General features: G+C 30.0%; 1 long non-coding RNA gene across 5 annotated transcripts in view; it reads left to right on the top strand.

Moving 5' to 3' along the window:
- Positions 1 to 13,208, top strand: part of LOC110282747 (uncharacterized) — a 386,528-nt gene that overhangs the window by 293,937 nt on the left and 79,383 nt on the right. For 2 of the 5 annotated variants that reach the window (XR_015432449.1, XR_015432451.1), the window contains one exon: positions 265 to 329. The exons of 2 other annotated variants lie outside the window; for them this stretch is intronic. This is a non-coding gene — a long non-coding RNA (uncharacterized LOC110282747). Of the gene's footprint in view, positions 1 to 264; positions 330 to 11,426; positions 11,825 to 13,208 lie in introns of those variants that run through there. One more of the 5 variants, XR_015432452.1, reaches the window with a different exon arrangement.

Below are 13,208 nucleotides of genomic sequence, written 5' to 3' on the forward strand. Positions count from 1 at the left end.
CAAAATTAAGTTTTAAATTATATCGTTTACCTGTCAGATATCACAACAAAGAACGACGGAAAATATGACAGCATAGAATTGGCGGAGATAAATGGATTCCAAACGATACTAAGTACGATAAAATTTTATAATGTGAAAACGATTAAAAAAAATTATCCCGTTATATTTTGAATTGCTCATTATTTTGTTTGCTTATGTGGAATTTCGCCTTTTTAGTTTTGTAGAAATGTCTCTAAATTTAATATTTCTAATTTACGTTTCCAGGGCCTTATCTGCTTATACTCTGTTACACCTAGTTCCAGTTCGTCTTGTTATTCTCTCTGCTACGAGTAGGTTTTATTTTCAAACTGATTTCATTTTAAAATTTACTGTATTCAACTTAAATGACTGATTCTTACTTTAATTAACGTTGCTGATTCTTATATGAATCATATCTCACTATAATTACAAATTTTAGTGTTATTAAGTAACAAACATGATGGTTTATTGCAGCTTCTTTAACTCCAAGAAGTATAAAAGAACATTCTAGGTGTTTTCACAGCACATAGAACTATCCTTTGAATATATTTTAGAGCAATACCACCATAGTGTAAAGTAGTTGCCACAATTTTCAGTGTTCCTATACACAAATTTTTTTGCAGTGTTGAAACGAAAATATTTGTAAAGATTAAATTGAAATTGATGTGATTTTTGCTTTTCGGAAAATCAGGATTTGTAATACACATTTTGATACAGTGAAATCTTAATGAAAACCTTTTTCTTTTAAGCTAAAATATTTTTGAATATTTAATTGAAACTAAAGTTATGTTTGTTTCTTGTGGTAAGTAAGATTTTTATTACCCATTTTGGTACCAAATTCTTGATATGTTGAAATATCTTTAAAAATTTTCTTGTAAGTCAAATATTTTATGTTCTTCTTTCAAATATAATCAAATCAAATTAAAAATTTATTGAAAGTAAAATTATTTCAGTTTCTTCCTGAAAATTTAATTCCTAATACTAAATTCTTGATATAATTAGTACTCTTAAAACCTTTCTTAAACCTCAAAAATTTGTAAGGATTATATGGAAATTAAAACAAATTTAATTTCTTCTGGAAAGTAAGATTTCTAATTTTTATTTTGATGCATTGAAATATATTCAAAACCTTTCTTAAAACTCAAATATTTGTTATATTCCTAGCTAAAATTCAATTTAAAAAAAAAGAATATTTTAAGTGTTTTTCGAACTCAAATCTTTAATAAGATTTTTTTTGGAATTTTATATTAATATCCTTAAAGACTTTTTTAAAACTTTATTTTTCTCTAGTTAAGAGTTAAAAATATTTTAATATTCTTTGAGAACTGAGCACTTTTAAAGATTTTCATAAAACCATATTTATCCGATTAAATACTAAAACTAATTTAATATGCAATTCAGATTGAATAACGCTTTGAAAGATCCTATTGAATCTAAATTATTTTTTACAATGATATTAAAGATTAAGAAAAAATTTTGGTAATTGGCATCTTTTAACGTATTCATCTGAAATCAAACTCTTTTCAAGCCGAATTCAAATTTTTTCTATTAAAAATCGATGGAATAACTTGAAATTTCTCTTCTCTTTACTTAGATTTTTTTATTAAATGAAATAAGTTAAAAGAATAAGCTTCCAGTTTATTAATTTTATCACAAAAAAAAAAGAAATAATTTGAATTGTTTCATTTTTACAGATCTTTCTAATAAGATCTTTATAGATAAGTTAATTAGACTAACCCAAGCCATTGTTTCATAAAAACAGAGTGTAATGCGTATTAAAATAATTTTAAAAGACATTCTTCTGTCCAAGGTCGTAATCCAAGATAAAATTCCTTCTAACGAGATGATGATGCAGGCTATAAAAAAACCTATACTTCAATTAAAAAAAAGAAGAGGGAATTTTATAGTTAGTTAATGTGTCCTTGGAAAAGGACATCATGGATTGTGGGAACATAAGAATAATGAAATAAACGATCCCAACTAATCAGCAGAGTGGCTTGTTTTCTGGGTTCGCTCATTAATTGTCGCCCCAAACGCCCATTCATTAGTGGGAAGGCCTTGTTGCAAAACGCGCGCTCTCTCATCATCGGGCTTTCACGCATCGTCTGATTCTCCTTCTTCTCATCGTCTGCGTTTATCACTGATGCCATCGCGAGAAAAGAGAAAAATTAAAATTAATTGAATGATAGTCAGGAGGGAGAATTATGCGGTCTTGGTTTGCAGAAACTGAGACGTGTTTCTGGTGAACAAAAGCGCCAAGTTTTAATGAATGTGCCCAGCGTATCGAAGCACTCTGATGCAACAAGATGCGTCCCTTTCCTCTTTTGATTATTGGCGAAATCTCGTGGAATAAAATCTCTGAAAAGAATTTTAGACATGAGGGCTCGAGAGGCTTCGAATGTTTCTGGAGCCTTGTTGCTTATTTCGATATACTGCCCCATATTTACTTACCGTAACATGATTGCTTGCAATTTTTTGATTTCAACAACATTTATAGCAAACACTGAACCTTACAACTTCTTGCACACTATAAAATAGTTTACCTTGATATCTATATTTTCACATTTTTGTTTTTTATACAATCTTGTCTGATATCAATGTTAATATACAGGCTATGAAAATCTGGGTCTACTACGAGGGCTGATTTAATGTGATTTCGGGATTAACTTAATTTTTAATAACTGTCTGGTTTGTGTAAAAAGCTCTCATAAAAAAGTACTATTATACGCACAACTCGAATTTAACAATATTAAGTATTATTAAAATTTTTATCTTCTTATAATATTGTTTATATTTTTTTATTCAAAATTTTTATCAGAATTTTCAATTCATATTGTGACTCACAACTTTAAGTTCAGCAATTTATTTATTATTGTTGTTTTATGTGAAAACTCTCGTTCCCATGTCGTATATCATTGAAAATTACGAAACAACCTGACGTAACTCGAGAATTTCTCCTATTTATCGTTACTCAAACCAATCGTAAAAAGCCTGAAACGAACTACGAAATAAACACCATTCAAAACGACGTGAATGATTTTTTTTGAGGGTGGGGGGGGGGCAGTATGGTCAATCTAAACCACCTTTTCCCCATTTCCTGTCCAGTTTAGCTTGGTGTCGTAAACAAATTTTACAACTCCTGAACTACGCAGTTTTGCATGAATGGAATATGCACAAGTCGATTTTTAACGACTGTTTTTGTGCAAATCGCTTGCTTCGAGACGGTTCATTGATTGTGATGGATGCGACAACCCCTAGATTGACCTCACACCTGAATTTAAAGATGTGGGGGGTGACCACACCTGTGGTATGGAAGGATATCGTGGTGTGAATTTGATGGAAGATCGCTGACGTGTGGATCACAAATCAATGAGGCTCGATTGTAAGGGATTCTCCAGACTTAAAACAAATGAATGGCGTGTAAAAATATATATATAGATATACATATATATATTTTTGATACATCACTTTTAAACTGCCCTAAATATCGGGCAAAATGGGCATATATGATTTTTATCATTTAATAATTAAATGTATATTTCATCGAATGATTTTATAAATTAAAATATACTTTATAATTTGATTATCTTTCTACAAATATTTCAAACAATTTTGAAAACCAACATTTGTCACAATATTTTGACTTAATAAAATGATCTTTATTAATTGCCCATTGCCAACAAATTTTGTGTTTCTTAAACTCGTCTTAAAAAAAAATCATAGCGTTGGCAATAAATAATCGTTGTTAGTAACAAATCACGAATTCATAATTCTTTCTTGGATAATTTTGTATTGTCTTATTTAACATTATGCAATGATTTGAAACTATAAGGATGAGAACAGTTGGAGTCCCTTTCCTTTTTGCATTTACCATTCCATTGTTATAAATTTTTATTTAAAAACAATGTTTGGATAAAATAATTTTTCATTTGCATAGGTATTTCTACTCCTTATTTAAGTACAAAGTGTCAAAAATCCCAATATACTTACTGTTTCACAGTTACATAATTATTTCATTCGCTTTTACTTTTCTTCATAATATCAATCATGATTATTGGCGGAACAACAGCTCAGGTAGGACCTTGGACTTCTTCAAAAGATTTTACAAGTCCACTCTTTCCATCAAATCTGTATTAAATCACGATGAAGTAATGATAACGCAATTCTCCGTAAATTAAATTTCGGTTTTTAAGCTTGTATTGGCATCGAATTTAACGAGAATTACCTTTTTCTGAAAATTGAACAATGGTAAACCAAAATGCTTAAAATAACAAAGACAAAAATTATTTTAACAATTTTAATCGAAATATGCTTCATATTCATTATCACACACCTGCCTTTCATAGCAGCGAAATTATTCTAGAATCGAATATCTTTTTCGCTATTTTTATTTATTTATAAAATTGAAATTTTCATACTTACCAAATATATCTTTCTTAAGTTCTATTAAAAGGTTTCAAGATATTGCTCTGAGAATTGCATTATTGTATCAGTAGTAAAACAAATAATTGAGAAATTATTTTTATGAGACTTAAAAACATCTTTTTTTATTTATGCTTTAGTTGTTAAACAAGGCTCGCAATAATTACTTTATTTTAGAAATGTTTACAAAATGGAAATAAGTGCAGTCTTTTGTTTTAATGAGTGAACAAATTTTAATTTTTCGTTTAAATATCTATAATTTCCAAAATATTTTTTTTCTCAGAACTATTTTCGTAGTAAAGTAAATTTTGCAGCTAATTTTCAAAATATAAAATAAAATGTCGGACATTTCATATCTGTTTCTTAGAAATCAGCACTATTAGGAATATTAAATCTAAATTAGTGACTTAAACATACAGTGACTCAAGTATACAGTGATAAAACATTCAGTGACTCAAGTATACAGTGATAAAACATTCAGTGACTCAAGCATACAGTGATAAAACATTCAGTGATTCAAAATTACGTCATCAAAATATTAAACATTTCATATTCCGGCTTCATAAGGAAAAAAAATTGAAATGCCAATCCTCAATTATTAGCAAGAATATACCGACTATCCTTAAATTTCAAAAAATTACTTTAAAATGTCAAACTTTTCTTAACTAAGCTTCCTTGAAACCAAATCAACTTAATATACCGATTCTGAAGTATTGCACATACAGACTTGTACCTAAATTTCAAAAATTACATTAAAATGTTAAATACTTCCCTTTCACGTTTTCCGGTAATCAAAACTACTTACAAGAGCGATTCTAAGATATTGATGCAATCATTTACCTTGGTTCTTGGTAAGTTTAGTGGTAGTTTTGTTCTCAATTTCAAGATTTTGAAGCCTGTCCAAAACAAGCAGCTACATTAATCAAAAGTATGTCATGCTTAGATAAACCCAAAGCTAATTTTATCTCAAGTTTTTTTCTCTCTTAATCCTTTCTTGCATTTAAGTTCTAAAACTAAGTTCTTTAAGCGGATTTACTTGATAGATCTCAAAGTAGATTTCAGTTGCCGCATTTCATACCGAACTGAATATTGTCCATCGAATAGCTGTCAGCAAAAGCTACTCGAGGTAGTTGTCCAGCAGAAGAACTGTCCTTTCCAAACCAATTTCACCGCTATCTCTTCTGCTTTCTCATGCACATAAACCACCGTCCCTCCCGCCAACCCTCATTGGGAAGAGGATTTGACCTTTCTTTTGGGAAATCCCGCCGCTCCAGAAATCTCTGCTCACAGCTGCGTGCCCCGAAATAAGGACTGAACACCACAGGTAGTGTATTCCTCTCGTCTGGAAGGAATATTTAAGTAGACAGTTCGATGAACATGTCAAATGCAACCTTTTTACCCGTGCATACAACTCTGGAATTTCGAATTTACCCGACAAAGAGAGGAATCAAAAAAGTACACAAAAGATATAAGGTAGTCAGTGATGCGATTTATAGTTTAATTGCCAAAAACAGGTCCTTTTTACGCTCAAATATTTCCCGACTCTGCTCAAAAATAGGTACTTTTTGCACAAAATAGGTTCTTTTTACTAAAAAAAAAACAATGTGCACCCTCAAATTCTAACCTATGCTCTAAAAAAATTTTTTTTTTGAGCAAATTTGTTTTAATGTATTTTAATTCTGCTGAAATTCACCCTATATATGCAAATAGGTTCATCTTGGAAAAGCTTATTTCAACCGGGCTAATTATGTTAAAACCACAGATACTAACTGCTCCGGATTCAGCAAAATATATTAAAAAACGGTAGAAAACTACAGACTAAAATTTGTAAAATTTGGTTAATTTTTCGAATTTTTTTTTTGAAGCTCAACACGACTTAACTGCAAAAAAGTGGCATATCGCACAAGCCTTTGAATTATTTGAAGTAGTGCTGAGTAACCTTATAAATCAAATTTAATAAACCAATAAATAATCATACTTTAAAAGACTACCACTCGAAAATATTTATTCGCTGCTCGGAGCAAGTTGGCATCTTTGTAAAACTTATTTTAGCTGTCTTCTAAAACAGGTTTTATTAGGTTGCTCAAAAAGTTCTGCAGCACTGGCGAAAATTTAAACTTTTGTGAATTTTCAATTTGCGTTGTTGTTTTTTGGTGTTCTTAGTTTAAACTTTCATCAATAAGCTCGAAATGACAGTGGATAAAACTGAACTTTGTGTTTTAATTCGTTATTGCAAAATAAACGAGATCTTTCAGCAAGGGATGCTGCAAGTGTGTTGCAGAACTTTTTTAATCATCTAATATTTACACAAATCAGTCGCAAGGTATTTGAATTCTTCTCAGGTCCAACTTTTGCTTTAAAATAGATTCTTTTTAAACAAATTTTCTTCAATGTATTTCAGTATTGGTTAAATTTATTCTCACTATCTTTCGAAATAGGTTTTTATTCCAGAAAATTCGTCCTAACGTGTTCCATTGCTACTCAAATTCATTCAAGCTATATACCAATCAAGCTGTATACAAATCAAGCTATATACCAATCAAGCTATATACGTATGTTCCAATCCAACTTATGCTTTAAAAACACGCTCTTTTTAAAACATATATTCTCTCTAATTTGTCTTGATCTATGCACCACAGGTGACTTTTTTCATACAAATTGGTTTAAGCGTGTAATAATTCCAATGTTGCACTACTTCGCCACAGATATATACCGAAATTGGTTCTTTTTACAATAATTCACTCCAATCTGTTTCAGTTATGCTTAAGATCGCCCTAGTTATGCTATCAATCGCTTAAAAAATAAATTAAGGTCATACCTGCTCTAAAACTGATCTTTTTTTAAAATTTTGCAATAAATTTGCTTTGATCTATAATCAATTTGATAAGGAGGATAAATTAGCAATTTTCGTAAAACGAAAATAATTTAATCTTAAGAAAAAAAAAACTAAATTAATTAATCTTAATCTCTCTTCCAGCTGAAATAAAAATATTAACCTCAAATGCCTTCAAAAAAAGTAATACGATCTCCTATTTTGCTTCCTATTTAAATTGCTGCATAACATCAATTAACATCACTGAGGGTTTGTGAAATAAGAGAAATTAAAAATCAATAAAATGATTAAATAAATTCGAATAATAACACCGTACAGAAACACGAATTGTGCGGAGACAAGTGATAGTTGTATTAGCAATTGTCTTCTTATGTTCGACTAATTGTCTTCTTATGTTGTTCGACTTCATTTAATAATGCAGCACAAAAACATCATTCGCACTTTTGAATATTGAAAGAATAGTGAGTTATATTTTATTTTATGCAATGCTTTAAAATGAATAATTATTTAAATCTTTTAAACATTGTTTTTGAGTACCTTATGCTCTAACTATCGCACAATTCTTAGTTAAAAAGTGCTAAAACGTATATAAAATATTTTATTGATTTAGGTTATTCAAATATATTCAAATATGACGTAAGCAAGTTTTTGACAATTTTGGACTCTCCGCTCCCCTTGTAAGCAAAAATACACAAATCACGAATTCTCCTTAATGCTTACGTCAAAAATTTGCCTCTTGTTACTTTCAGTTTTTGTGCTCTTGATTTCTGAAACTCTTTGAAGAACGCAATTTTTATTCCAAATTCGAAAATTTTCCATAAGTAATTTTTTTTAAACTTATTCATTTTATTTGATTTATTCATGTATTTATATTTTTAAGAAAATTTTAACAATAATTTCATCTTAATGTTTTAGGTAAGCATTCCTCATACTCCACCTCCCTCCTGGTCAGCAAAATAAGGCAAATCACAAAGCACCACCCTCAATTAAGTGCTTACGCAATATTCGACCGGCTTTTACTCCGAAAAGATTATTTAAACTGGCTACCGCAAGTGCAATTTAATTAGTACGGTTAAATTCGATAATTTTTTCAACAAAATCTGCTATGCAAATATCGAATTTCTCATTTCAAAAGTCATTATGATTACAATAACAACATAACGACGCTTCAATTTCAAAATGATCATCTTCATTTGAGTTTCCAACTTTTCCACCATAATGATTCTTTCTTTCTTTTTCTCTTGAAAATGATTGGCTTAAGAAGAAATCGAAAAGATACGTTCTCTGGGTCTTATCACTCATGATAACACAAAGCGATAAGTGAAGACCAATTTTCGAACAAATGCTTTCGATAAAAATCCTCCCCATCCACTGCTTGATTGCCCACATTTTAAAAGAATTTTAGTACTCGAAATTACCCTGATAAGAAAGGGTGCAAAGCTTTGGAAAAAAAGGGGTTACAATTTTTATTACTGGACCCTTTCGAGTCTTTCTGTTCCACTAATAGTCGAAAGATCTTTATGGCCTTAAAAATCCCCTTCCCCTCATGTTTTAGAACGTAATTGTGACCATCTTTTAAAGAAGGTGGAAGTTGGAGGGTTCTGGCACACAAAAGGCACTGCCTGTAAAGATTTTTAATTAGTACCGTCAAGATAAAAAGAGAATTATTTTTTTTTCTTTTTCTATCGCTGCTATTGACCAGTGTGATTAAGACAAATTATCTTTATGTTTCGTTGTGGTCGATGGTTTTGTCTTTATCTTTTTAAACGCAGTGATCTGAAATATTTGTCAAAAGAATCAAATTTTCTTTTTGATAAGATGTCCAAAAGACAAAGGAACATTTTAACCTATTCTTAATTGAGTTTATTATTCTTTCTCTCTTAGTTCTGTTCGATTTTTTTTTTTTTTGATGAGAAATTACGAAAAATAGAAAGTGTTTTAAATATTAACATTTCAAATTTTTGATGTAGCTGAAAATATTTGCCTTCAATTCTGTTTCATTTCAACAACAAAAATTGCAGCATACTTTAACTTTTCCTCAATGCTAATTGTTACTAATGCATCAAAAAAAATTGTAAAGTTATATAATAAAAGTTTTATGTTTTTGTGTTCAAATATTTTTTTTAAAAAATCATGAAGCAGATAATAAAAATGTTTTAAAAACTTCCTGAAAATGAATTAAACTAAAGTAAGTGGAATCTATTCATTTTTCAAATTTCATCCAGTTATTTTTAATCGATATTTGAATAGATATATCGTTTTAAAGTTGGGAAAAAAACTTTAAAAAAAATGATTTTAGGGATAAGTACCTTCAAAGCTTCAACATCACTTTAAATTAGATGGGGGAAAAATGAAAACAAGTCCTATCTTGTGTTTTAATGGAGATAAAAACGCTATTTTTTATAATTTAAAATAAAATTACTTTCACGATTCTTTCAATGATAAAAATAATCTCCCTAATTTCAAACTTTTTTTATGTCTTGGTCTGTTTAAATACATTTAATAACAAAATTTTTTTTCTATGTTTATAAATTTGAAGAAAATGCAATAATAATACGCTCTCGTAGCTCAATACTACGCATTTCGATAACAGGAATTTTTCGATGACACAAAAAATCTAAGTTCGAAACGCGTTTTCTATGTTGATAATAATAATAATAATAATAGTATTAATAAAAGCCTGTGTTGTCCTAGTTTCTTAGTGATCTTTGATATCACAAAATATTTCTTGTCACGAAATTTTCTTCCCTGATTTCTGAAGCAAATCATTTCATGAATTTCTATTCTTAAAAGTTTCTCTTTAATAATTAAATGAATTAATGAATGAACCTAATTAATAAAGAAAAAAGAATTTGCCTGAATCATCCATTTCCTAAGAAGAAGACATGCAAAATGTGTGATAGAAAAGAACATTTTTTCGTAAAATAGGAAAGAACTTACAAATTTACTGAGTCTAAGAGTATTTGATATTCAGGCGAAAGTAGTTACATGTCACAATAATTTTGCAACAGGCTGTGATTGCCCTTATAAAAATTAAGGGCATTTTTCAGATATATTTAAGACGGTTTTGAGGTGTTAATGTTGATTTGACATGTATTTAAAGTTGACTTTCGGGTCGGGTAGCCTTATTGGTAAGGCACTGGACCTATGTCCAAGTGATCGTAGGTTCGATTACCGACCGAAGACTCCCCGTGTAGTATATGATGGTGACTGATGCGCGTTAAATCTGTAGGATCACAAAGTCCTCCATGTTCCCATTACAAATCATACCTCTGGGCATATTGATCCAGGAGTTTTCTTGTCTTCTGGATTGGTTCATAATTACAAGGCAACGGAGTTGAACATTAGCTGCCGTAAACCCAAAATTAGGTCGGTTGTTCAACGACGGTTATAAAATGAAAAATTAAAGTTGACATCAAAAAACAACCTTTAAGATTCAACCTCCCAATGTTTTTAATCAAGGTATATGAAATTTTTTTCTTCTATCTGAGAACAGTCAGCATAGAGATCTTGCATTTGAAATGGGCATGTAATTTTTTTTAAACTTCAAGCAATTAAGTATATTTGAGGTGTAAAATACTTCTCCGCATTTAAACTAAAACTAATGCTGAGCTATATATGAGTTTGATTTTACGACGTGCAAATGAGGTTGAAATTGAGTTTTATCTATGTGGTTATTTATAGTGCAAAGCATAACCTCATTTTCTACCCTAGCCGTATCTTTTTTTACACCTGTCAACCTCAAAAATATAATATTTTCTGTAAGGGTGGGAAAAATCTGAAATACTTAATATCTAGTATCTGTAGATATATCAGTAAAAGAAGAATTTCAAATAGGAGTACTTCAGTATAACGTAAAATCAAACGAAGAAGTAAAGTTATTGAAATTGTTTGAAGGACCAGAATTATTAATAACCGAACAATTTCAAATTAATTCCTGTCATATAGCTTTCAAAAATGACAATAAAATTATTATTTTGATTGACTTGTTAAAAAATATTTGATTTTTCAAACCCTAAATTTTTAGCTCCTCTCTTCCAGTTCGCAACTTGACTGCCCGATTGCTCTTAACTATAAGACTTTATATCCATCTCTCCTACGAATACGAAATCCGATTTCGAACATCGCTTCCAAAATATCATTTTCTAAAACCGGGAATGGCAGCTCTAAATTCAATAGGCTCTTTACTTTGGCATCCACACTTATCCATTATCCGTGTTCAAAGTTTCATCTGTACAGAAAGAGAGAGAGACGGTCCATTTGCAGGACGGCTGCATCTTAATGTCTAATAGATTTAGGGGCGTTCTCCATTTGTCAGGGCCGGCGGCTGCACTGTCAGAACACGTGATTCCCTACAATAGAGGACCGTTGGTACACTGGACATATTTCAAATATGGTGATCCTTCTCCCTTTTAATGCATGGACTAGAAACCACCAATTTTTGGTGTACAGGGCTTGTTTTATCTGATAAGAGGGGAGATTATTATAGAAAAGTATACCAATTTTAGATGGATGGCTATTGATTTCTCTTGACCGTTTGGCTATTGAAAAGTAGGGTTTAAGTCATGTATATTAATTTTTAATAATGCCCATAAATTGAGTTTTTGTCATTTTTTTTTCTATGTACTGTTCGTTAAGGAAGTCAGAACAGAAAAATCTTAAAAATCGGACCTCTATTTAACGAAGTCGCTAAAACCCGATAATAAGCTCGTTATATGTGGAAAATTCGTTAATAATTTTAAATAATGTCCATCAATTGAGTTTTTGTCAATTTTTCTATGTACTGTTCATTAAGTGTATTCATTAGTGTATTAAGTACTGTTCATTAAGTGTATTAAGTACTGTTTTTATTAAGTCATTCTATGTACTGTAGTCAAGACAGAAAAATCCTAAAAATCCAGTCGGACCTCCATTTAACGAAGTCGCTAAATACCGATAATAAGTTCGCTATATGTGGAAAATTCGTTAATAATTTTTAATAATGCCTTAAATTGAATTTTTGTCAATTTTTTTTCCATATACTGTTCATTAAGGAAGTCAGGACAGAAAAATCTTAAAAATCAAATACAATCGGACCTCTGTTTAACGAAGTCGCTAAAACCCGATAATAAGTTCGTTATATGTGGAAAATTCGTTAATAATTTTAAATAATGTCCATCAATTGAGTTTTTGTCAATTTTTCTATGTACTGTTCATTAAGTGTATTCATTAGTGTATTAAGTACTGTTCATTAAGTGTATTAAGTACTGTTTTTATTAAGTCATTCTATGTACTGTAGTCAGGACAGAAAAATCCTAAAAATCCAGTCGGACCTCCATTTAACGAAGTCGCTAAATACCGATAATAAGTTCGCTATATGTGGAAAATTCGTTAATAATTTTTAATAATGCCTTAAATTGAATTTTTGTCAATTTTTTTTCCATATACTGTTCATTAAGGAAGTCAGGACAGAAAAATCTTAAAAATCAAATACAATCGGACCTCTGTTTAACGAAGTCGCTAAAACCCGATAATAAGTTCGTTATATGTGGAAAATTCGTTAATAATTTTAAATAATGTCCATCAATTGAGTTTTTGTCAATTTTTCTATGTACTGTTCATTAAGTGTATTCATTAGTGTATTAAGTACTGTTCATTAAGTGTATTAAGTACTGTTTTTATTAAGTCATTCTATGTACTGTAGTCAGGACAGAAAAATCCTAAAAATCCAGTCGGACCTCCATTTAACGAAGTCGCTAAATACCGATAATAAGTTCGCTATATGTGGAAAATTCGTTAATAATTTTTAATAATGCCTTAAATTGAATTTTTGTCAATTTTTTTTCCATATACTGTTCATTAAGGAAGTCAGGACAGAAAAATCTTAAAAATCAAATACAATCGGACCTCTGTTTAACGAAGTCGCTAAAACCCGATAATAAGTTCGTTATATGTG

The sequence above is a fragment of the Parasteatoda tepidariorum genome, chromosome 3, assembly GCF_982258835.1.
Source record: "Parasteatoda tepidariorum strain Cologne lab strain chromosome 3, Ptep-v5.0, whole genome shotgun sequence".
NCBI lineage: Eukaryota > Metazoa > Arthropoda > Arachnida > Araneae > Theridiidae > Parasteatoda > Parasteatoda tepidariorum.